Source organism: Lissotriton helveticus, chromosome 8 (genome assembly GCF_964261635.1).
Source record: "Lissotriton helveticus chromosome 8, aLisHel1.1, whole genome shotgun sequence".
Taxonomy (NCBI): Eukaryota; Metazoa; Chordata; class Amphibia; order Caudata; family Salamandridae; genus Lissotriton; species Lissotriton helveticus.
In genome coordinates this window covers 1,031,447,717-1,031,470,721 of record NC_136069.1, presented here as the reverse complement: position 1 = coordinate 1,031,470,721, position 23,005 = coordinate 1,031,447,717, and the positions used below count along the sequence as shown (strand labels likewise).

Below are 23,005 nucleotides of genomic sequence, written 5' to 3'. Positions count from 1 at the left end.
ACACTTAGATGCCAGATATTGGGTTACCGGAAGTTTGCATTATCTCCTTCTTACCTTATCTGTATGTGTGGTGGTCTGGTTTCATTACATCATGACTTCTTGTCATGGGAATCCAGAATGTTTTATGTGTATTATGAGTTCAGGGATTCTATGTTTCACAGTTACTCTGGGGCTGCTGCAGCTGTGACCAATAAACCTTTATCTTGAAGTATTTACGTCTTCTGGCATTTCCTCCTTCATACTTCATTACATTTTGGCGACGCTTTGGTCACAGCAAAGAATCCACACAGCAAAGAAGCATTTCTACCAACTAAAGATTGAATATCAAAGAAAAATTACTTTCATTGAAGAGAAACAGGAAAAAGTTCGCTTTTACTGGAGAAAAACAGGCCTGTATACTTTTATTTATATGCCGATTTCAAGCGCAGGATAATTAGCTTTCATCTCGAGTTTCCAGATTATATATTTTTGATTATTTGTGAAAAGACTGTGCTGAATCGCGTGTAGTGATATGCGAATGCCATTTGAAGCTTGAAATCTGCTTAACATAAGGAAGATATCTTGCTGTGTGCGTGAATTATTGCCTGGAAATTTTTCAATTAAACTTCGAGTTAAAGAATGTAACCGCAGGTTATAATTAATTATGAGAGCGACCACATATTACTCAAAGTAAACATAAATGTTGATGGCTTGATATTATCACTTTGGCATGGAAAGCATTTAACAATTTAAAAAGTAATTACAGCCGTCTGTGTGAAGAACAGAGTGCGAGGGAGCAGTGAAGCTTTTCAAAATTAAACACATTCGTCTGTGCGCGAGGAGCAGAGCGCAAGGCAGCATTGAAGTTAGCTAAAAGTAAATGCATCCATCTGTGCGCGAGGAGCAGAGCAAGCAGAGCGCGAGGCAGCAGTGAATCCTTCATTGTTTTTGTGACGAAGCTTTTAAAAAATAAACACATTTGTCTGTGCGCGAGGAGCAGAGCGCGAGGCAGCATTGAAGTTACTTAAAAGTAAATGCATCCATCTGTGCGCGAGGAGCAGAGCGCGAGGCAGCAGTGAATCCTTCATTGTTTTTATGACGTGCTAATTTCTTAGTAAGCGCGAGGTTGTTTACAGCTCAAATAAAGATAAACACATCTACGTGCGCCTATTCCAGTGTGAGGCAGTTTCTCATTAGTAACCGTAAACCGCTGTGCGCTTTCACCAAGAGCAAGGTTTTGAATACACCCTGCTGTGTGTTAAATTGACTGTTTGTTTCTGACTAAAGAAGTCCGTCTCGCTCTGTCTTCCCAAGCGTGAAATTGAAACCGTCTCTCTCTGCCTTTTCAAGCGCAAAATTTAAATTGTGTCCCACAGAGTCAATCCTTTTCAAAGACTGTTGTGTAAAGGAAACAAAGCTTACTGATAACAAAACCACAAAGTAAGTTATAAGTTGCTTACTCAATTTATTTACAAAAAATCGAGTTTCTTCTTGTGGAGTATATCAGTCAGTCACCAGCTTTTCAGTTGTTTCCTGCAATACTTGAAGAGTGGCAACTGAAGAAGGACTACAGGAAGTGGTTTAAAAAAAAAAAAACAACAACTAGAACACCGACCTCCACAGCAAGAGGAACATCACAAAGTTGTCTTTAAGTGTTTCTTTTACAAAATGTATTTCTTTCTAGAAATAGCACATCCGTGCTGTGCACATGCAGACCCAAGTAACACAAATTCATACTTTTGCCATAAGGAAAAATACACTTATAAAGTACATGTTCTCAATGTATATCTGTGATATGCACAAGTCAAAAGCAGGAACAAGTCTTGTCTTCAACGCTTATCCGTGATATGCACACGTTAAAAGGAGTAACAATTCCTTAACAGCCTTTTACTATCAGGAAAATAAATTCAAAATCATTTAACTGAGTTTTATTTCTTACAATTCTTCTTGTGTTGGTGATTGAATATTATCACCTAACATTGAATAGTGACTTTTATGATCATTTGTAATTTCTTGTAACTTATATTCATACAGTTTTAAGTGTCATGGCCATGATGCAGAATGTTGGTGCACCTCCTCCTTTTCTTCAAACTCCTGGTGATCCCCCAGTGCCTTGGCGGAATTAGTACAGGGCCTTTACTAAATATTTAGGAGCAAATGGTGGTAATAGATATCGGCCTGAAAGAAAGATTTTTATTGGAACACAATTTGGGTTCGAGGGCCAATCTATTTATGAGCATCTACCACCATATATTGTCCCACAAGATCAAGAAGATTTAGATGAATTTGAACTGGCTGTTAAGAAATTAGAGAAACAATTTGATGTACAACCTAGTTTAATTGTTAACAGATACAAGTTTTTCACAAGGCAGCAGATGCAAGATGAATCCATTGATACTTATGTTGCTGTTTTACGTATGTTGGCGGCAGAGTGTCAATTCGAAAATTTCACAGATCAACTTATTCGTGATCAAATTGTTGTGTGTTGTTTTAATGAAAAAGTTCAAGAAAACTGCTCACATTGAGAAATCCTAATCTTGCTGAAACAATTGACATCGTGAAGGGAATTAAGGTTTCACGTAAGGCACGCAGAGAACTCACTCGAAAGGAAAACAGTGGAGTGTCTATAGTGAGTCTACATAGAGACATAGAGAGTGTCTACAGTCTCAAGGCAAAACAATAACTTTAAAAAAGTTGTTAAAAAAAAGATAATAAAAATAGTTTCTTTTCACAGAAAAACATTTGCTTTAGGTGTGGGAATTCTAAGCATGCAGCTAATGGTAGACCATGCCCTGTGAGAAGTGTGAAGTGCAAATTGTGTAACAAAATTGGGCATTTTGCAAAAGTTTGCCAGACACCCAAAGATAAAATAAATTCTGTTCTTGAGGGTGATCAAAGTGACAGCTCAGAAGAAGAACATAATTGTTCCAGAGGCATTAGAGACATGATTGTGGTGGTTCAAGATGATAAATTCGACTGTGTTGATCCTTATGAGCACATAGAAATTGATGGGGAAAATCTGAGACTACTCATTGATTCTGGTGCCAGAATGACAATGATAACTAATGAACTGTTTGATGAAGTGTGGGGTGAACGTACTCTATTTCCCCCAGAAATGAATCCAGTTACATATGATGGAAGAAAGATTGAACTGTCAGGGTACTTTGAATGCCAACTTAAATTCAAAGGACGCTTAATCTTTGGGAAAGTCTATGTTGAAAAGAAAGGCCTAAAGATACTTGGCTGTTATCACCAGGGCCTATTTGGTATGACACTTAGACCTGGGAGAAAAGTACAAGTGTCTTTAGTAACTGATGATGAGGAAAACACGGACACTGTTGAGAAATGCGACAGTAGCAGCAAATAGTTTGAAAAATTCCCTAAGGTTTTTGCAGACAAGTTAGGGAAAATAAAGGGATTTCAACATAAAATTAAGGCGCAGCATAATGTAACCTCAATTAAACACAAGTTGAGGAATGTACCTTTTAGTGTACGTCAAGACTTGGCAGATATCCTTAAAAAAATGTGTGATGATGGAGTCATAGAACCCATTGAATCATCTTTATGGCTAAGTCCATTAGTTATTGCAAGGAAAAAAATTGTAAATTGAGAGTGTGTGTTGACCTAAGGAGCTTGAACAAAGTTATTTGAGTTGATTCACACCCATTACCCAGGATTGACAACAACATCTGTACATTTTCCGGTGCTAGAGTCTTTTCCAAAATTGACCTAGCATCTGCTTATCATCAGATAGTAGTAGAGGAGTCTTCAAGACATCTCACGGCATTTGTATCTCCCATGGGCTCTTATCAATTCAAACGGATGCGGTTTGGGCTTGCATCGGCGGCATCCGTCTTCCAACGTGTTTTGGAGAATGTATTGGAAGGAGTTGATGGGGTAGTAACCTTTCAAGATGATATTTTGATTGCAGGGGAGAATCAATCTATTCATGATATTAAACGCATGTCTACTGTGTTAGAGAGATTATAAAAGTTTGGTGTGGTTGCTAACCGTGAAAAGTGTGAATTTGGCAAGGATTCAATAGAGTATCTAGACCATGTAATCTCAAAACAAGGTGTTGACCCTAGACCAGGTTTGGTTGATGCCATAACTAAACGAAAGAGAATGTGGCTTCATTTTTAGGACTCTATGAATTTTATTAGAAGTTTATTCATAACTTCTCAGCAAAAACTGTAACATTAACGGAATTGTTGAAGAAAGACAAAAAATGTGTGTGGGAAAAAATTTGTCAAGAGGAATTTGATGGTTTAAAAAAAGAGATCATTTCAGCTGATGTACAAACTGCGGTTCTCTCCCCAGCTCGGGACCAGAGAATCCCACACTCCCTGCTGAAGCGAGAGGTTTCCAACAATAAGGTAATACAATATACGTCTCACAATTAACGTTCCACCATTTAAACAGGGATTGATGCATTACGCACCAGATAACGCAACTAATACCGCGTTTCTCTGAACGCTTGACACACTGTTTAAAATACACCTTTACAGTGAGCGCTCCATGACGCACTATAACTGTGGGCTAAAAGTAATTCATGAAGAGATCAAGATACCTCTATATGAGACTACTTAATTACTTACTCTGCATTAACGGGCGCAAACAATACACTTTCTACAACCACAGTACTAGCGCGATATAACGATCAAGCACTTGGTCATACAATATACAGCCCATGGCCATTTATCTGAATACATTCCAGGCCTCCTGCAACCTAGGAACTAGTGCGACATAAACGTCAGGCACCTGATCAGACTATATAGAGCCTGTGGCCTTTAATTTAATTATAAACGTGAATTTCTTTACCCCAGTTTGCTATACCAACTTGACGAAAGCATAGATCTTAACAGAGGGGTAATTTCCAGACAGATCAAAACCATATAACACACAGTCAGACTCTGAGATCCGTGTGTACATCTGCATTGAAAAGATTTCGCCTCTGAGTGTGGCACAGACGTTAGCGGTCCTTAGTGGGACTACTCTTCTGAATATAGTATTTAATATTAGCAAGTTTTTTCTAAAAATCTCAAATTGAAGTTCTTTATACATAGTGCTGAACCTGCACCCCAATATCTGTATGTTATGTTTCTTTTGTTTTTATTGTAGGAAATCTAAACAAGTTAGAAACTAAGCATTGAGCCTAACACTATTGAAATACTTCACAATTTGTGTAAGTAACACATATGTTGTTTGTTGTGTCTGTCCTGACGAATGCTCCGTAGACCCGGCTGGGCGGAATGAAGCAGAAACATGTTGACCTTGTGAACCACGTGTTATAATGAGATTCAGTAACACGATCTCAAATTATACCCACCATTTTTAACAACAAAACTCTACCCTTTTACATTAAAATTTACTTACGGTGGAGCTTTGCTTTTTAAACACTACCTCCCAATTCCTTTTCACTTTCTTTGGGGGTCTCCCACTATCTATGGACACTACTACTTAAGCCAGAGGTTGCCTCAGGTTGAGGCTGGCATACAGCATGTTTTTGGACACCCAATGACAATGCCGTAACGCATATGTGGGGCGGAGAAACGATATACACCGCACAATTAACATAGCGTTTATGAGGGTGATTCAATTTAACCTACGGTCACGTAGTTACAAGTGTCCATTCTCTCTTTTGATAATTTTGCATATTGAGTCTGGGAAATGAATGGACCAGAAATCCTCCTCCCTACCTGTTGATTACAAAGCTTGTTATTTAGGGCCTGTTGGGAAGCGAAATCCAACCCGAGGAGCACCAATGTGACGGTTAGAGTTATATTTACTCCCAAAATGGTCCTTATGGTGTTTTCTACAGACCTCCAAAATTCTTTCAGTCTGGGACATGCAAAAAATACATGTATATCATTTGCCTTTGGGTAGTTGCATCTTTTTCATCTTGGGACAGGCTGTAATACAAACTTAGATAATCTTTGTGGTGTCCAGTACAACCTATGGATAACAAATCAATGGTGATGTTTAAAATTTGCTGGTGTCACTGTGGCATAAAGTATTTGCACAGAGTCTTTCCACAGAGATTGTACACTACCCTCCTGTAATATATCTGTCCAGACTCCTGATAAATCCTTCATTTTCTCTTCCTCTGCCTCCAGGACCATATTGCCACTTCTTTAGCTTTCGGACCAGAATCCTGAAGCAAGGTCTCAAATTCCCAATTGCCTCAAACTTCCTAAACTTCAGCCAGGGCCCATGAGGTAAGCTGCAGATATTTAAACCTGGAAAGCATATTGCCTGTTCTAATATTCAGGACCTCCCAGGGGACCAATCCATCTATTGTTTTCAAATCACCCCATTTTGTTATCCCAGCCATCTTTAAGGGTAGGCTCAGGGCATCTTCTAGGAATTCTGGCGTCCCCGGGGATTCCCAAATCGGGGCAAAATCAGAGAAATAGCCAATCTTTAAGGACCATATCACTGCGAGCCATAGGCTAATAGCTGCTTTTAACACATTTAACCTTACTTTTGTGAAAAATGATTGGGCTCCAAACTTATATTGATAGGCTCCCCTCACTTCTTTAGTCATTTCACTCAGTATTAGACCCCATGTAGTACTTCCCGGCTCCCCTGCCAACATGCGAACATTCTTAAATTGAAAGGCCATACAATACAATCTAAGGTCTGGATTGGGCTAAACCCCCTTCTTCAGGCAACTTCTGAGTTTCATCCAAGAGAGCCTTATTTCCGTGATGCCCAAATAAAGCTAGATATCTTCCCCTGTATTTTATTTATTTCATCTTTAGGGAAGCTGAGTGGTATGCAATTAAAAAGGTAAGTTAATTTTGGGAGAACAGACATTTTTATCAAATTAACCCTCCCATATATTGAAAGGGGTAAGTTCTTCCACCTGGCTAGTTGTCTGACGACCTCCTTCATCACTCGCTTCAAATTCCGAGAAGGGATCTCATTGATTTGTTCCACAATTGTTATCCTTATCCTCAGATATTTAAACTCTGAACAAACTCTGCCACCCCATCCAACCATGTTCCAACACATTACTTCAGTTTTTGAAATATTGACTAAATAACCAGAAAGTGTGCCAAATTCAGTTGTCAATTGCTATATCCTAATCAATGTTTGCGCTGGATCAGAAGTATAAACTACCAAATCATCTGCATACAATGCGATCTTACTATGCGTTGGAAGCTGTTAGATAGGGATGATCTGCTCATCTGTTCTCCCTCCTTATATACTGAATTAAAAAGGATCACCATTTCCAGTACTATCTCCTCTATTATCAATTTATACACCTCCACTGGTACTGAATCAGGGCTGGCCGCCTTACCATTTTTCATATGTTTAAATTGTTCTCTAAATTCCTCCTCCGTAATTGGTGAGTCAACCCGGTTCCTCCCTTATGTTGTTAAAACCGAGAGACCAATATTATTTAACCATCCATTTAAGACCTTTTCAGCCGGCTTCTCAGACTCTGCATACAATTCTGAAAAGAGTTTTACCATAGTTCCCTGAATATCCTTCTTATTATTGGTAATATCCCCCTCACGATTAATGACCAACTCTCCTATATGGCTTCTCGTCCTATCTGCCCTTGCCTTCCAGGCTAATAAGGCTCCGGCTTTCTCGCCATACTCGAAATGTTGCATACGGCTTGCCTCCCACCTTTCTTTTCTCTTTATTTCCAATCTCATTCTGTAATTCAATCTGGCTTCATCCAAATTTTTTACCATCTCCACACTATACTGCGTAGCCTGCTGCACCCTTCCTTCTAATAACCCAATCTCTTCCTCCAACTTTTTTCAGTCAGCTCTCTCCACTTTATTCTGATATGAGACCTGACATTGCAGCACCCCCGAGCATAGGCCTTGAAGGTGTCCCAGATGACACCAACTGGTGCTGAATAAGCATTCATCCGGAAAAATTCAACAGTTTTTTCCTTCAAAACAGTTGCCATGCCTAAATCCAATAATACGGCCCTATTCAGCGTCCATCTAACGTTGTTCCTAACACTAATCTCCCCCAATGTGATGCTAACCATATTGTGATCTGAGATGTGCCCTGGAACTATATGTACCTCTTTTATTTTCCCGGCCCATTCTCTATCTACTAATGTATAATCTAGACAAGAAAAATGATGGTGCTTCTTGCTATGAAAAGTATAGGCTCTTTTACCATTCATTAGATACCTCCAAGAATCAACCATACCCAAACCATGTAACATGTGTTTTAAAGCCGACCTAGTTTTAGGTGCTTGGGCCTGAGCCCCCCTCCTACTTGTGGATCTATCCAGTATTGGGTCCAAAAGAGTATTAAAATCGCATTCTATTATTATAGGCGATGTTGCCCCTGCTAATCCCAATTACATATCCACTATGTATTGGGGGTCATCCGTATTCGTGCCGTAGAAACAAACGCACACAAACTGATGACCCAAACACTTGAGAGTGGCCGTAACCCATCTACCTGAATTATCAGAATTGGAGGTGACCATTTCTATCCCTGACCCCTTCCTAACAATTATTGCCACCCCTTTAGAGTACGCTGATTGGTCTGATGCTTCATAACTCCCTATCCTTTTTTGTTTGTTTGGAGTATAACCCCCTGCTCTCACATGCCGTTAGGTGGGTTTCTTGTATGATTCAAACTTGGGCCTTAGAGTCTTCTAGGTATCCCAATACCCCCTCTGTCTGTTTTTTTTTTTACCTTAATCCATTTACATTCCATGTTGTTGTTATAACTTTATAATCTCTTCCTGCCATTTATGTATTTCTTTTTTTTGTTGGTTTATCCCAACTGCTTGGACTTGAGGATCCCTAAGTTCTTTTAAAATTTGCCAAAATACAATGTGTTGTGTATCTGTTTTGTCTAATGAGGACTTATTTTTTCCACTGCTCCCCACTCAGTGCACCCTCCCCCTCCCCATGGGAACCCTCCCCAAACTATCCGGCATAAAGCCTATTGAACCACTAGGGGAGGAGCCCTATCTATAACCATACTCAAACCACCCGTCACCCCACAGTGATGCTAATATTTAATTATTGTTTGAATTATGTGATTTTCCTTTCTACGTCTTCTTCTCCTTAGGGTTTTTTCTTTTTTCCAGCATTTTTAAGTTAAAGTTACATTGACAAACTCATCTACTTAGGAGCGGCCCTCTTTCCTTAGGGATTCTATCAGGCTGTCAGCCTCCGCTATAGACCGTATATTGCGCATTTGATTGTTCCACATGACTCGGAGCATAGCTGGAAATTTCATTTGAGCCTTGGCCCCCAAACTATTGAGTTCCCCCATTCTTTTGCCCAGTTCCCATTGTTTCTGATCGGTCGCGTGGCATAAAGCAGATCTAATAGTGAACTTATTGCTCCGCAATACATAAGGACCATTCCTCAATGCAGCCAACAAGATAGCTTTCTTGACCAAAAATGAGAGGAAATTGATCCCGGTCCTGGTTTACATCAGAAACCTCTCCTTTCTTCTCACCTCTCTTCCCTGCAGGTTTGAAGCTATCCTTCTCCAGAGGGGTGTAAAGCAGTTTGCAAGATTCCCCCTCAAGCACCTCCTATTACTGCAATTCTGCCGAGAACCTTCTTCACATTGCATCCAGATTGCCGCTGCCCGCGTCCCACGCAGGGGGACTTTGGCAGGGCAGCCACCCTAGTGGCCACTAGTCGGAGCACCCCCCACCCCTTGTCCGGGGCTAGGATGGGAGGCTCGGCAAACATCACCTGCCCCTCCCCGTGGGCGCCATGACGCGCTGCCAGGGGAGGGCTTACCTCTGGATCGTTCTAAGGGGGCAGGTGGAGGCGGGGTGGGCTCCAGTCCTCGGTTACGAGGGCATCTGGTCTCCCTACATGGCTGGGGAGCCGTGCGGCGATCATGGATCCTGTCCTCCTGTTACTGCATCGGGGCTCCCTCTCTTCAGGCGAGCCCCGCGGTGGCGGGGTGGACTTCCGTCCTCCGGTTTCCGCATCGGGGCTCCCTCTCTTCAGGGGAGCCCTGCAATGATTGGACACACGGAAGCGGGCTGGGCTCCCGTCCTCCGTTAGTGGCTTGTGGTCGATACATTGCTTAAGGGGTGATGCACTTGGATTGGCAATGTTTGTGGGGCTGGCGCCTCGGAGGGCCCCTATGCGTAGCGTACACGGCATCACTGAGGCTGGTACGCTCCGCATCGCGTGCGCACCCCAAGCAGAGGGGTCCGCGAGGTGTGAGCTTTACTAACCGTAGTACAAGTTGCACACCAGTAGTGCGACTCGTCCCCTTTGTCCGGCTGTGGTGTACGGGTCTCACGCGAGATGCGTGAGACTTGGTTGGGCGTTTTTACCCGTAATCGTGCGAGGCGCATGGGGGCCCTCCGGGGCGTCAGCCTTGCGGCTGTTGCTGGAGCTGGGTGCATCGTACTTTGAGTGTCAAGGGGGCCGTTTTTGCCCTGACTGGTGCCATTTGGGTGCTGTGAGCCGTTTTTAGCACATGCTCGTCATCGGGGCTCCCTCTCTTCAGGGAGGCCCGCGGCACGCTGTGACGGAAAGTAGATGCACCCGGGATTAGAGACGCCGGCCATTGTGTACATCCTCCCCCCTCCGTCACCTGCTCTACATTGGCTAATCAATCGCTTTCTGTTGTCCTTAGCTAGGCGCGGTGCTCGTGTTCGCAGATGCGCACCGGGAGTATGTAGTGTGGTGTAAGACACCCAGACCAGCACGGCTGGCATTAGAGGCACTCACCAGAGGCATGGGTGTGCCTTAGATACCTGGTTATGGGTTCGGAATGGCTTCAGCAATCTGCACAGCTAGCTCACTCCTGGCGGGGTGAGCTCCTGTCTTACTCTCGTGCATCAGTGGTCCCTCAGAGCGGGGGTGCCCTGCAAAGAGTGCAGCACGTGGGGTGGGCCCCCACCTCCCGCTTCGGGCACCGGGCCGCCCACCTTGCGGTAGGCCCGGTGAGGGGTAGCAGGCGTGCAGCGTCCCCCGGCTCCACTGTCTGTCAGCGAATTAAGGCGGGTGAACCCCGTCGTCCGCATTGCATGTGCGTCGTGGCGGGCCGTCCCCTTGCGACTGTGCCCACCACACCCCTGCCTGGCGCAGAGCGCAGGTGAACAGCACGGGGATGCGCCGGGGCTCCCGTTGGCAGTGGAGCCCCAGCAGCACTCGGCCGCTGCCCCCCCCCAGCATTAGTGACAGGCGGAGGTGGGGCGGGGCGGGCTCCCGCCTCCTCTATCGCTAAGCGGAGGGACTCACCGCGCAAGGAATCCACGTGGGGTGGGGCTTGCGAGGCGGGGTGAGCTCCGTCATTCATAACTTAATAAAGAGCCGTTCCCCCCCTCTTTGCACAGCGGTCATGGCCAAAACGCCGCATGGCAGGCAGGCCGGGCTCCCGTCCCCCAAATCAAATTGGTTATGTTATGTTATGTTAATTTCGATTTATATAGCGCCAAATCACCGACAGGTCTCTTAGCGCTTGCTTTGGGAACCCGTCCTGGCTTTCCCTGCGAGATTACCCCTACTGGGCATCCCCAAGGTGAAGACCAGGCATCCCGCCGCGGGGGGCCGTAGTGGAGATTAAGCAAGCCATTGCCCAGAGCTGCAGAGTGTGAACCCATGATTCGAGTAGGCACCGAGGCGAGAATTATCGAGTCCGTGGACATTTTAGGCTCAAGACCCTGCCGCGTCGGGAATTGAACCCTGGTCCCGGGCTGACCTCTGCATCAGGGTCTGCCTCCTCTAACCTGTGAGCCACACTTCTCCACATTGGTGTCACTGGGGCCCGCCCCCAGCGGTGGGCGTGGCCACCACGGTAAAGACAGAATAAACACTCCACACTGGTAGAAGGGGCTAATCCCCCAGGAATAGATGTAAGGCCATGTTCTGCAGGTTGAGACCGATGCATGCCTCCAAGGGTGCGGGCGGGCAAGCACCATGTTCGGACCCAGAGGGAGGGGATTAAGATATTGTTAATTTTACCCTTGTCATTTGAGGTCTGTCGCTACGCCGAGGGTTGAAAAGGAATGGCTGGCCCGACAGTTCAGAAAACATAGAAGAAAACCAGGGACCCGCAAGGGCAGAAGCCAACTCCATGAGGACGGACTCGGGACCCCCTTTCCGTTGTTCACCCAGGGGTCCTGTGTGGACGACTCGCAACCGGGCATGCCGCAGGATGGGCTGTGGGCTGAATTTATGGCCATGGCCAAGGCGAAGGGACCAGTGTGGGCGCAAGGATTTATCGAGGCGCGCAGACAGGAGGACTCGGGCGTCGTAGTTGCCTCCCCACCGGACGACGTGGCGGGACCCTCGACCCAGGGGTTGTGGAGGTCCAAATGTAACCACAAACAGACCCGCAAAGACTTCCCGGTCGAGGCACTGCTGGTGCAGTCTAAACCGCCCCCCGCCACGCAGGCCCCTGAGCCATCGAGGGCACCAGTGGTGGTGCAGGACTCGGCCACAGGCCTAACTGACTTGGCCCAAATGGGTAAGGCGATGGACCAAATGTTGGGGCTAAGGTCAGTTTTTTAAAAGCGTTTGGATGCTATGACGGCGATACCACAGGTATTGCCACCTGCCCCCACAGCGGCGGCACCGGTGTCGGTGCTGCAGATGTGGGCTGGTCTGGCCGATGCGGGTCCGACCGTGCAGGTGGGTCAAGGGGCACAAGCCGCCGGAACGCTTGGGGCAGGGTCCACAGCAACTGCTATGCCGGCCGCAGTATCCTCAGCACCTGCCGCAACCCTCCCAGTAGGGCCGCCTGCCCAACCCAGTGGCACGGCATTTCCCAGCGCAGCAAGCACAAGTGTGGCAACTGAAGTGGTACAGCCCGGCCCGATCGGGGACACCCCGGTTCAGGGGGAGATAGTAAAGGTGTTCACAGGAGGGGTACCGCAACCGTTAGTCACGCAAGCACCCCTGGCTTCGGGTCATTGTTCATTAGCATGGCAGGTACCGCTGGCAGCAAAAGAAGGAATATGGAGGCGAGAATACATTGATATCTTGACATTATTGATGCATGGAACGGCAGGCGCAGACACTAGAAAGATGGGGTAAGGATGATGAGAAAAAGACCAGGTACCAGCGTTGGCCTGAAAAATTGTTAGAAAATTGCACAGCGGCATTCAACATCTTAGCTGCAGTAGTAGTACAGGAAGACCCTGACCAAAGCGAGGCCCTGATGCAATACGCAAGCACCATCCAGTATGAAGCAAAACATGCAGGGGGATGTGGGTGTACTTGTAAAGCGCACTGTGACTCCAAGGAGTATCCTGGCGCTGAAGACCGCTGGGGAACCCGTCCTGGTTTTCCCTGTGAGATGGTCCCTTTCTGGGTATCTCCAAGGTGAAACCAGGCATCCCCAGCGTCTGTGGGGGACCATTGTAGAGATGAGGCAAGCTTAATGCGCAGAGTTGCAGAGTGTGTTCTCTGGTTAGAGTAGGCACCCAGGCGAGAATTATCGAGTCCGTTTTGACCCTGGTCCACGGCCCTGCCGCGTCGGGAATTGAACCCTGGTCCCGGGCCGTTCTCTGCTTACGGGTCTGCCGCCTCTAACCAGTGAGTCACACCACTCCACGGGTTGGTTCTACTATGATCAAGATTTTCGCAAAAGAATGGCCATATGCCCGGAGTTAGGGTGGGACCAGAAGGAGATCCAAACCTGGATCCAACACATGTGCAGGACCAACAGCGAAAAGAAGGAGACAGCATACAAAGCGCAGGGCGAGGTAGAGAGCAAGAAGGGGGAGCAGTTTCCTAGACGGCCTTTCAAGCAGTCCTTTCGAGGGGGCCGAGGGAGGGGCCAGAGTGTTTGCCCTAAACGTTTTAACTCCGGGACATGCAGACTGTTCAATGGGGGGGGTGTACCCGGGGGAGGGCTTGCAAGTTCACACACAGCTGCAGCAAATGCGGCGCCCAGCATGCAGCATTCTCCTGCACAGCCAGCCAAGGTTTGCCCCCCGCCGCCCAGGCTAACAGATCAGATGCTCAACACTAGTGAGTGTAGCAATGCGGGTCGGACCACAACGTTGACAGACAACAGTGCCCCCTTTACAAGAGATAGATGTGAGCAGCCACCTGCGAGTAGCAAGGGCCCCTCTACCATCATCCTTCAGAACATCCTCCCATTAATCAGGTCGTATCCCCTTGTCAAGGACAGGGTACTACTAGCAGAAGGTTTTATAGACGGGTTCAGGATACCATACAAAGGTCCCTTCGGTTGTAGGGACGCCTTGAACCTTAAATCAGCCAGGGAACTTCCTGGGGTGGTCAGCGAGAAAATTAGGAAGGAGTTGGCCCTAGGGAGGGTGGCTGGCCCATTTCTCAACCCCCCCCTTGAGCACTTTTTGGTTTCACCACTGGGAGTTGTGCCAAAAAAGCAGCCAGGAGCATATCAACTGATTCATCACTTGTCCTACCCCGAGGGTAACTCCATGAACCATTGGCTGGAGGAAGGGGCTTGTTCGGTGTCCTATTGTTCACTGGACATGGCTATAGATATGGTCAAGAGGACTGGGAAGGGGGCATGGCTGGCCAAGGCGGACATCGAATCTGCCTTCTGCCTCCTGCCTGTGCATCCATCCAGTCAACACCTGCTGGGTTTTAAATGGGGAGGCGATTTCTTCTTTGACCGCTGCATGCTGATGGGTTGTGCCGTTTCTTGCGCCTATTTTGAGGCTTTCAGCTCCTTCCTTCAATGGGCCCTTTCTACCACCCATGGCATATCACAAGTGACACATTACCTGGATGACTTTCTGTTTTTCGGCCGGGTAGGGACACAGGAGTGTGCAGAGGGGTTGCGGGCCTTTGAGACGGTGGCGGGACACCTCGGGGTGCCCCTTGCCCCGGGTAAGACCGAAGGTCCTGCGCAGGTCCTGACTTTTTTGGGCATCGAACTGGACACCATCAAGGGCGAATCCAGGCTCCCTGCTGATAAGGTCTGTGATCTGAAACAGGACATTCAGGCATTATTGGGCAGGGATAAAGTGACCTTGGGGGTCATCCAGAGCCTCTTGGGCAAGCTGAACTTTGCAGCCCGTGTCATACCAGCAGGCAGAGTGTTTTCGCGCAGGTTAGCAAAGGCCACAGCCAACATAAGTAGGAAACACCATTTGGTCCGCCTGGGTTCTGGGCTGAAAGCAGACCTAGAAATGTGGGCTGAATTCCTAGAACACTTCAATGGGATGGTCATTTGGAGGGCCCCCTGGGCGGGTAGCCAGGAACTCTGTCTTTTCTCAGATGCGTCAGGTAGAGAGGGCTTTGGTGTGATCTTGGGAGATGAGTGGTGTGCGATGCGGTGGCCCAATGCTTGGCGGAAGAAAGGGATTACTGCAAACATTACCGTCCTTGAGCTCTTTCCCATTGTAGGTGCATTGCACCTGTGGCCGGAGAGGTTGGGCAACAGGAAGGTGGTGTTCTGGTCGGACAACATGGCCGTGGTTCAGGCAATAAATGGGCTGTCAGCCACGTGCCCCCTTGTTTTGAGTTTACTCAGAAAATTGGTGAGAGTGGGTTTGCAAAAGAACACTGAGTTTAGGGCGCGACACATTGAAGGTGTGAACAATGTGGCAGCTGACACTCCCTCTCGCTTTCAGTGGCTCCATTTCCGAGAGGCCTGGCCGCGGGCGAGGGCGGCGATGACGGTGGGGGAGCCATTGAAGAGGATGGGCGAGCGATCCCTGGCTCCTGCAACTCGGAAGAAATATGGCTCCCAGTTGCTAACTTTTAGGGCAGTGATAGAGTCCGTAGAAGCAAAGGCACTGGGACTGGAAGAAAAGGTTGAGGCTTTTGTGGTTTGGGCTAAGGAAACCGGCAAGACACATTCATGGGTGTGTGGCCACCTGGCGGCCCTGAGGCATGACACCAGGCTCAACGGGGGTTATGACCCCACCAGCTCATTCAGGATGAGGGCAGCACTAAGAGGGTGGGCCCGGGATGAGGTAAAGACCCCTGACACCAGGGTGCCAATAGATTTTCCGTCCTTGCAGCGCATGATAGAAACCCTACCTCTAGTCACTAATTCCCCATTCAAGGCCAGGCTTTTCACCACTGCATTCTGCCTGGCCTTTTTTGGGGCTTTTAGGGTGAGCGAACTCATGGCCAAAGCAAAAACAGATAGGACAGGTGCGGCACTGGACATGTTGGATGTCTGTGCGACAGATGCTCTGGCACTCCGCATCCGGAGATCAAAGACAGACCAGTCAGGGTGGGGCACAACCATAGTGCTACAGGTGTTGGGGGACCCCAGATATTGCCCTGTTACCACAGTTAGGGAATACTTGAAGATTAGACCAGCTATCTCGGGGCACTTCCTAATTCATGCAGATGGGGCGCCCTTGACCAGGTTCCTGCTGGATCGCATCATGGGGGCAGCTTTGTCCAAATCCGGTCTCGCAGGTAAAGGGAAGATATTTTCGAGCCACTCCTTCAGGATTGGAGCAGCCACGGCTGCATTCAAGGCAGGTATGGGATGGGGCCAGAAGGTGTCAAAGGCGTAGGGCGTTGGAATTCGAACTGTTTTCAACTATACATCCGCCCCTAGAGGTTCAGGCAATGAAGTGTAAATATGTGTTTCGAGCATTATGACTTGTTTTACTTATTACTTTCTTTACTTATTGTGCAGTGCACAAACAAATCAACCATGATCTTTTTCGTTACTATTGTGAGCAGTGTTCAAGGATTAAAACCACTTGCAATAAACTGGCGTCATCCTCCAACTTTGTTTTGAATTTGATTTGTCTTTTTTCAGCAGGCTGTAAAGTGTGGTTGATGGGACATTCTTACGTTGCCAGGTTGGAACAGTGGGCAGCACACAAGAATTAGACCCGGGGTTTCGCACAGACGCAGGGGGCGCCCCGGGGATGAAATGGAGCAGCCTGAGGATTAGTCTAGAGCAGCGCCTCTCATTAGGGGGATCTCTACCCAATGTCCTTATCATCCACTTAGGGGGGCAATGACTTGGTCACCAAGGGGAGGAGGGCACTCCACTGATACAGGCCATGCAAACGGACATCGTGGCAATCAGCAACAGGCTGGAAGTGTGCAAACTATGGTGGTCTGAGATCGTTCCTCGCAGGGAATGGAGGGGGGCGAGATCCACTGTGGCAGTAGAACATTCACGCAGGAGGGTCAATAGGTCTATGCAGAAGTTCATTGAACGGAGAGGCTTGGGATTCATCAGGCATGCATTGATACAGGAGAAAACTGAAGGTTATTATGAAAAAGATGGGGTGCACTTGTCAAAGGTTGGAATGAATAGGTTCCTATTGGAAGTGGAAGAGGCACTTTCAGCTGCATGATGTCAGTAAACTACCATGGGATGGGGGCTCTGTCATCGACGGTAGCCTCCTCCAGAGCTGTGGCGGAGTTACAGGGCGATCTGGAGGCAGACGGGTACAGTAAGGGTACCTCTGCGGCAGACTGGTACAGTAAAGGTACCTCTGCCTGGCACAGTAAGGGTGCTTGAGCCAAAGACCTGGAGCCGCAGGAGGTTCCGGGAAACCGCGAAGGCGCCACGTTACTCCTTCAGGCGGTCGGGGGGCTTGAGCTGACCGGGGGGTGTGCCATACCGCTCCGCCCTGGAAAGGGGCGGGAGTATAAGATAAGGATCTACAAGGTGCTGCACTGTCCGGGCGTCGACCCACCGTGCTGGCTGGCTCATTAGGCAGGTGGGGCAGCGAAGGGCTGCCTGCCTTGGTTTGGCCGCAAGATAACCCACTAAACGTCATACGCTTGTTGTATGAAAATAAACCTGCAGCAGTTCTTTACCCATAAACAATGTGTCCAGTGTAATCATTATATGGGCAAAATGTGCATGATGTTGGGCGGGAGCAGATGACGGTGTGGGCACTATGAGCCCACTCCCTTGTGACACAGAAACGCCGCGTATGAAGCGGAGAAGCTTGTGCTGCTTCTTCGACTCTGTGCACGTGCCGCTCTGTGCCGCTGCAGCAGCCCTGCTGCCTTCTGCCACATCGGCGTGATCCCTGCGTCTCCGTGGCCGGGAGTGCCCTTGTTGCTTTGCCGCATCAGAACCATCAAAATACCACAATACTTGTAAGTATTAAGGAGATTTAGAGTTATACTTGTACTCTGTACACCTCGCATAGCATAATTCAACGATGCAAGAGGGGCATGGGGCGTTTAGACCCTCTTTATCTCACATCCCCTCCCCAAGCGGTCCGCGACCGTTTACATCGCGGCCGCCATGTTCCCTCTTTTATGTTACATCGTCTACAGGGTTTTCTTAAAAGGGTTGGTGCAATGCATAAACTACAAATTAATTTGCACCTCTCCACTGCATTCATTCTAATTTGCATGGTTTCATTATTTAAATATAGTTCCAGTAGTTCCATTGCTAATCCTACTTGTCTCGAGTGGCAATGGTGCTCTTATTTATGGCATTATTAATGATACAGGGGTCCTGGAAAGGTCTGTTGAAGAAATGTGTAAGATGAAATTCATGATATCAGAGTTTTTATGTGTTTTTTGTTTTTTTATTTGAGCAGAATTTGTACAGAAATACATGATTTCAACTAGGGAAAGACTATACTAAAAACCTTTCAATCATCAGTAATAATCAATGTAAGTTACAAATTAAAAAAGGGGTATAATTATTCATACATAGTATGTACCAGATGTAGCTATTATCACTAATCAAGTAAAAACTTCCAGAAAGAAAATTGAAAGTATACTAAAGTGCAAACCATCTAAAGGACAAAAATTCATTACTAACGTACCATGAGAACATAGTAAATACATAAGCAGGCAAGCGTAGAATAATATTAATTCCTAAGGCTCTTTCAGAATATAGGAACGTGCATACACAGACAAGAGTACAAATAGTAGCCGGACATCAATAGTCCTCATAATCATGCTATATGATGAAATACGAATCACCGCTGCAATAAAGCACCACAAGACATCAATCATTTTCAATCACAATTCATTAGGTCAGCCACTCGACCATGTGGAATTTTAGAAAAATACTATAGTCCAACCCTTCTAGACATGGAGCAAGATTCACCTTAAAGGGAATCCAAACTGCCCGGAACGACAGAGCCAAGACTTTCAATTAGATTGAGATATGGGCAAGAGGCATTAAATCTCTGTAAGCCCCAACCCTTTCTGTGTATGCTTCCTCAAATTGTTTTGTTCTAATCATTTTATTCAGCCATTCTTCATATACTGGGACCTTGTATGCTCACCGCAATTGCAGAATCAGAGAGCAGGCTATAGTGAAAACAATTGACAAAAATCTCTGTCCTAATTTCATTATAATTGAGTATTGATCATTCTTAAAACCAAACAGAAAGTACCAAGGCAGGGTTCAAATACATTTTTACCCCAATGGCTGAGCTTAAAACAGAAGACAGCTGCTGCCGAAAGGATATTAACATGTGGCAAGAGTAACAAATATGAAGCCACCCTTCTTCGCCCTGGCACTTAGAATGAAAGCAGCAATTACCAAGTGATGGAAACATTCTATTCAGGGCTGCTGGAGTATCCAACAACATCCTTTTAAAGCTAGCCACTCTCAATGACTTATGGCCAAGTAGTGATATAGTCTGCCAATCCTCCTCCCTAAACTTGTAATGTGTGGTAGACGGATTTTATCTAAAATATTATTATTTACATTCTGTGGCACCCTTAGATTCTGTATTAGCCGGTACCAGTCCCTACACCAACCATCTTGGTCCTAAAAAATGCACAAAGTGCAGCATGAATATCAAGACTGGGATCCAAGTGTTGAGCCCTGAGAAAGTATGTGATCTGATGACAACCCAGAAAAAGCTGATCCCCATGTCCACCACACAGAGTAGAAATCTCCTGCCATGTGATCTAGCTGCCATGAAGGGAAAACAGTCTCAGCTCTCTAAATCCAGATTAATTTCTAAGTCTAATTAGGGCAGAAGAAATTGTTAAACCCAGATGCCCAAATTACTGGAGTGTAAGAAACATCCAGCCTGAAGAAACATGATTTGTACGGTATGTGTTCAAAAGTCTAACACTTAAATCTATCAAAACCTTTTATCTGGTCTTTTTCAAAACTTTGGAACCTTAATAAAGACTGGTAGTTGAGTACCAGCATCCTGCATCATTTTATCCCCCAATAAATAGTCCATCGTACCAACACCCATGCACACAAATCAAAAAAGGATGCCTGGTGGTACATTTGGAAATGGGAAAGAGCCAGCCCACCTTGTAAGGTATCTAGCTAGAGAGTTTAGTATTTAACCCTAGGTACTTTTCTGTTCCAGATAAACTGCCTAAAAAGTAAATTTAGTCAGTAAAATAACTACTATTCACTTTAATGGGAACGTTAGAGAAAAGAAACAACAGCAATGGAAGAACAGACATTTTTATAAGAGCCACCCTGCCCATCATGGTCAGAAGAAGCAAAGTTTATCTATTGAGCAGTCCCTTTATTTTGTAAAACGTTGGGAGATAGTTTAATTGAAAAAGCTTGGAATAATCACCAGTGACGAATACCCCTAGATATCGAATTGGCATCTGGGCTCTGGCCTGTGAATGCAAAAGGACTGGGAGAGCATCGACATGAGGATTGAAAAGCCGAAACTCAGTTTTCTTTGGATTGATTTTATAACCCCCAATATATTTAAAGTGTTTGACTCCATCTAAAACCTGCTGAATATTGCTCTCTCATGGTTCCAGATACATTATCTGTAAAAATGTTAAGCTTACCCATATCCGGGAGAGGGGTCTCAATAGCCTGGGAATCCCTAATCTTAATCGCAAAAGGCTTTTTAAAAAACTTCACCAAAATGGGTGAAACAGGGGACCCCTGATGGGTCCCTTCATTTATTGCCTCTATGCCTGCTAAATGGAAGCTGACAAAATGTTATCTTTGGCCCCATGATATATATTTTAGAGCCTTCTAACGAAGTGGAGAAGAAAACCAAATCTCTCCAGACCAAAAAACAGCACATCCCAGTTAACCAGATCAAATGCTTTTTCAGCATCGACCATAATAAGTACAGTGTTTGTCTGGTTCACTGAGAAAAATCAATTGCCTGAATTAGAAAGACTGTTTTTTCAGCCATCAGTTGCCCTGCCACAAAACCTGACTAGTCACTATGAATTAAATCCTGGGTGTTGGACACGGCCCTTTTTGGCAGGTTCACCCCGAAACTTTTTGCTTTTTCCTAGCCTATTTCTGTAGCCTGGTGTTGGTGATTTTAGGCCTCTGCACACTTTTTCACTGTGGTACAGTGTAAAGTGCGTGAGCTCTCTGTGTATGTGTGGTGAGTGACATGCCCTCCCATAGGAATGCATGGGGAATATGTGTGACCATGGTAGTTCCTGATGTGTGGGGAGTGCAGGGTCGTGTTTGGTATGTGCGAACTCGTGAGATTGAATGCTGCGCAATGATGCGTGCGGCGTGAATGTGTCTAGTGGGGAAGTGCCACTTCTAGACATGGGTGTGCGTGTGTAGTGAGTGTGCTGGCACGTGATTGGCAGGAGCCTGGCTCCAGGAGTCTGGATGGGTCTGCCCAGTGGTGAGTGTTGAGATTAGCATGCTGATGTGAGGGGAGGGGTGCACCTGGGACCTGAATAGGGCTGGGCTTTCCCCACACAATGCTGGCTTCGCCCCCTGTGGTGCGACTGATGACCCTAGCATGCCTGGTGAATGGAAAGGGTGGCTGGGGAAAACAAAGTACTCCAAAACCAGCAGCTACTGTTTTCTCCCCCACCCTGCACCCTGTGACAAAGGGATTTGCTGTATAAAAAGGGGCTGTGTCCCCTTACAAAATGTTCTTGTTTCTAACTTGAATCCTGCCAGGGGCGTGCTGCTGCTTGGGCCCAGGGGAAGGCTTGCCTCCCTGGGCCCTGCCCAGCCCCTGGATTGCTGGAGGACTTCTTTCTGGGGCCCCTTCTGCCTGGCCTGATGATGTCTGGGAGACTCTCCATGCCCTGGAAGCCTTGTCCTGTGATGCTGGGACCCTTCTTGCTGTAGGGGTCATCCCTGGGGCATTTTGGAGATGTCTTTGCCCCAAGTGCCTGGAGAGCTCTTCAATTTTGTGCTTTTGCAGCCCTGGGATGCTGTCTAGGTATTCCTAGCCATCCAGAAATCCCAGTTCTAACACTGGGCAAGTGGAGTAATATGAGTTGCCCATAATATCATAAAGAGCTTGCAATCAGTGCTAAGCAAACTAATGAGCCTGTATGAAATAACGTCTTTAGGATTCTTGCCCTTTTTAAAGAAACTAACAATAGTTGATTCCTTAAAATTAGTTGGAACGTCACCCACTTCTATAACAAAATTAAATGAGGCAGTAATTCTGTGACAAATGTTTTATAAAATTCAACTGGAAAGCCACCATTACCGCAAGCCTTCCCATTAGGCATTGTGGCCAAAGCATCTTTGATCTTCGTAAGCAAGACAGTAGCCATAAATTTCTCCATCTGAGTATCTGACAAACACAGTATTCTAATAGCTTGAAAATATTGAGCGATACTTAACTGTGAAGTTAAATAGCTTGTTTTGTAAACGTCCTTCTAGTGCTGGACAAAGACTTGTGGAACTTGATCCATAAGTCAAAAATCAATTCTTGATTTTTGACTCTTGAGTCTATTGGTGCTCTGTCCCTTTTGAGTAGGGGAGCTCCTCTCCTTGCTTTTCAAAAACAACTTAATCCATATACAAAACTAGAGCTTCCGAAGTGGGATACTGCAATTCCCCAACAAACACAGCAACCTGTCTCAACCGGGTCAACCAAGCCAAATGCCTTGAAATCTGTTGACTTTCTGAATATAATTGCTGGTGAAAATCCTTGGAACCAGTAATTTCTTGTAAAAAAGGCAAATCCCTGATGTTCTGCTTGGTCTTTCCATAGGTCCATGAGTGTCTAGTTAAATGTGATGTGTGGTGTGCTGTTGATCGCAGCTGAACAATTCTTTGTCGATGCTCCCTTTGTTGATTTGCCTGGAAAGTAATAATTTGCCCCCTTGCTCTGGCCTTAAAAGCTTCCCAGAGGGAAAACTAGGAAGTTGTGTGCTGATTTACTTTAAAAACTCATGACAAGCCTGCCTCATGTCTAGGAGCCATT

The 23,005-nt window shown here is 46.3% G+C and overlaps 1 pseudogene across 1 annotated transcript in view; it reads left to right on the top strand.

Moving 5' to 3' along the window:
• The window catches only part of LOC144773076 (toll-like receptor 8 pseudogene), a 283,267-nt pseudogene that overhangs the window by 113,412 nt on the left and 146,850 nt on the right, over positions 1-23,005 (top strand). Inside the window, exon 2 of the transcript XR_013599914.1 lies at positions 4,300-4,355. The product of XR_013599914.1 is annotated as a toll-like receptor 8 pseudogene (transcript). The remainder of the gene's footprint in view (positions 1-4,299; positions 4,356-23,005) is intronic.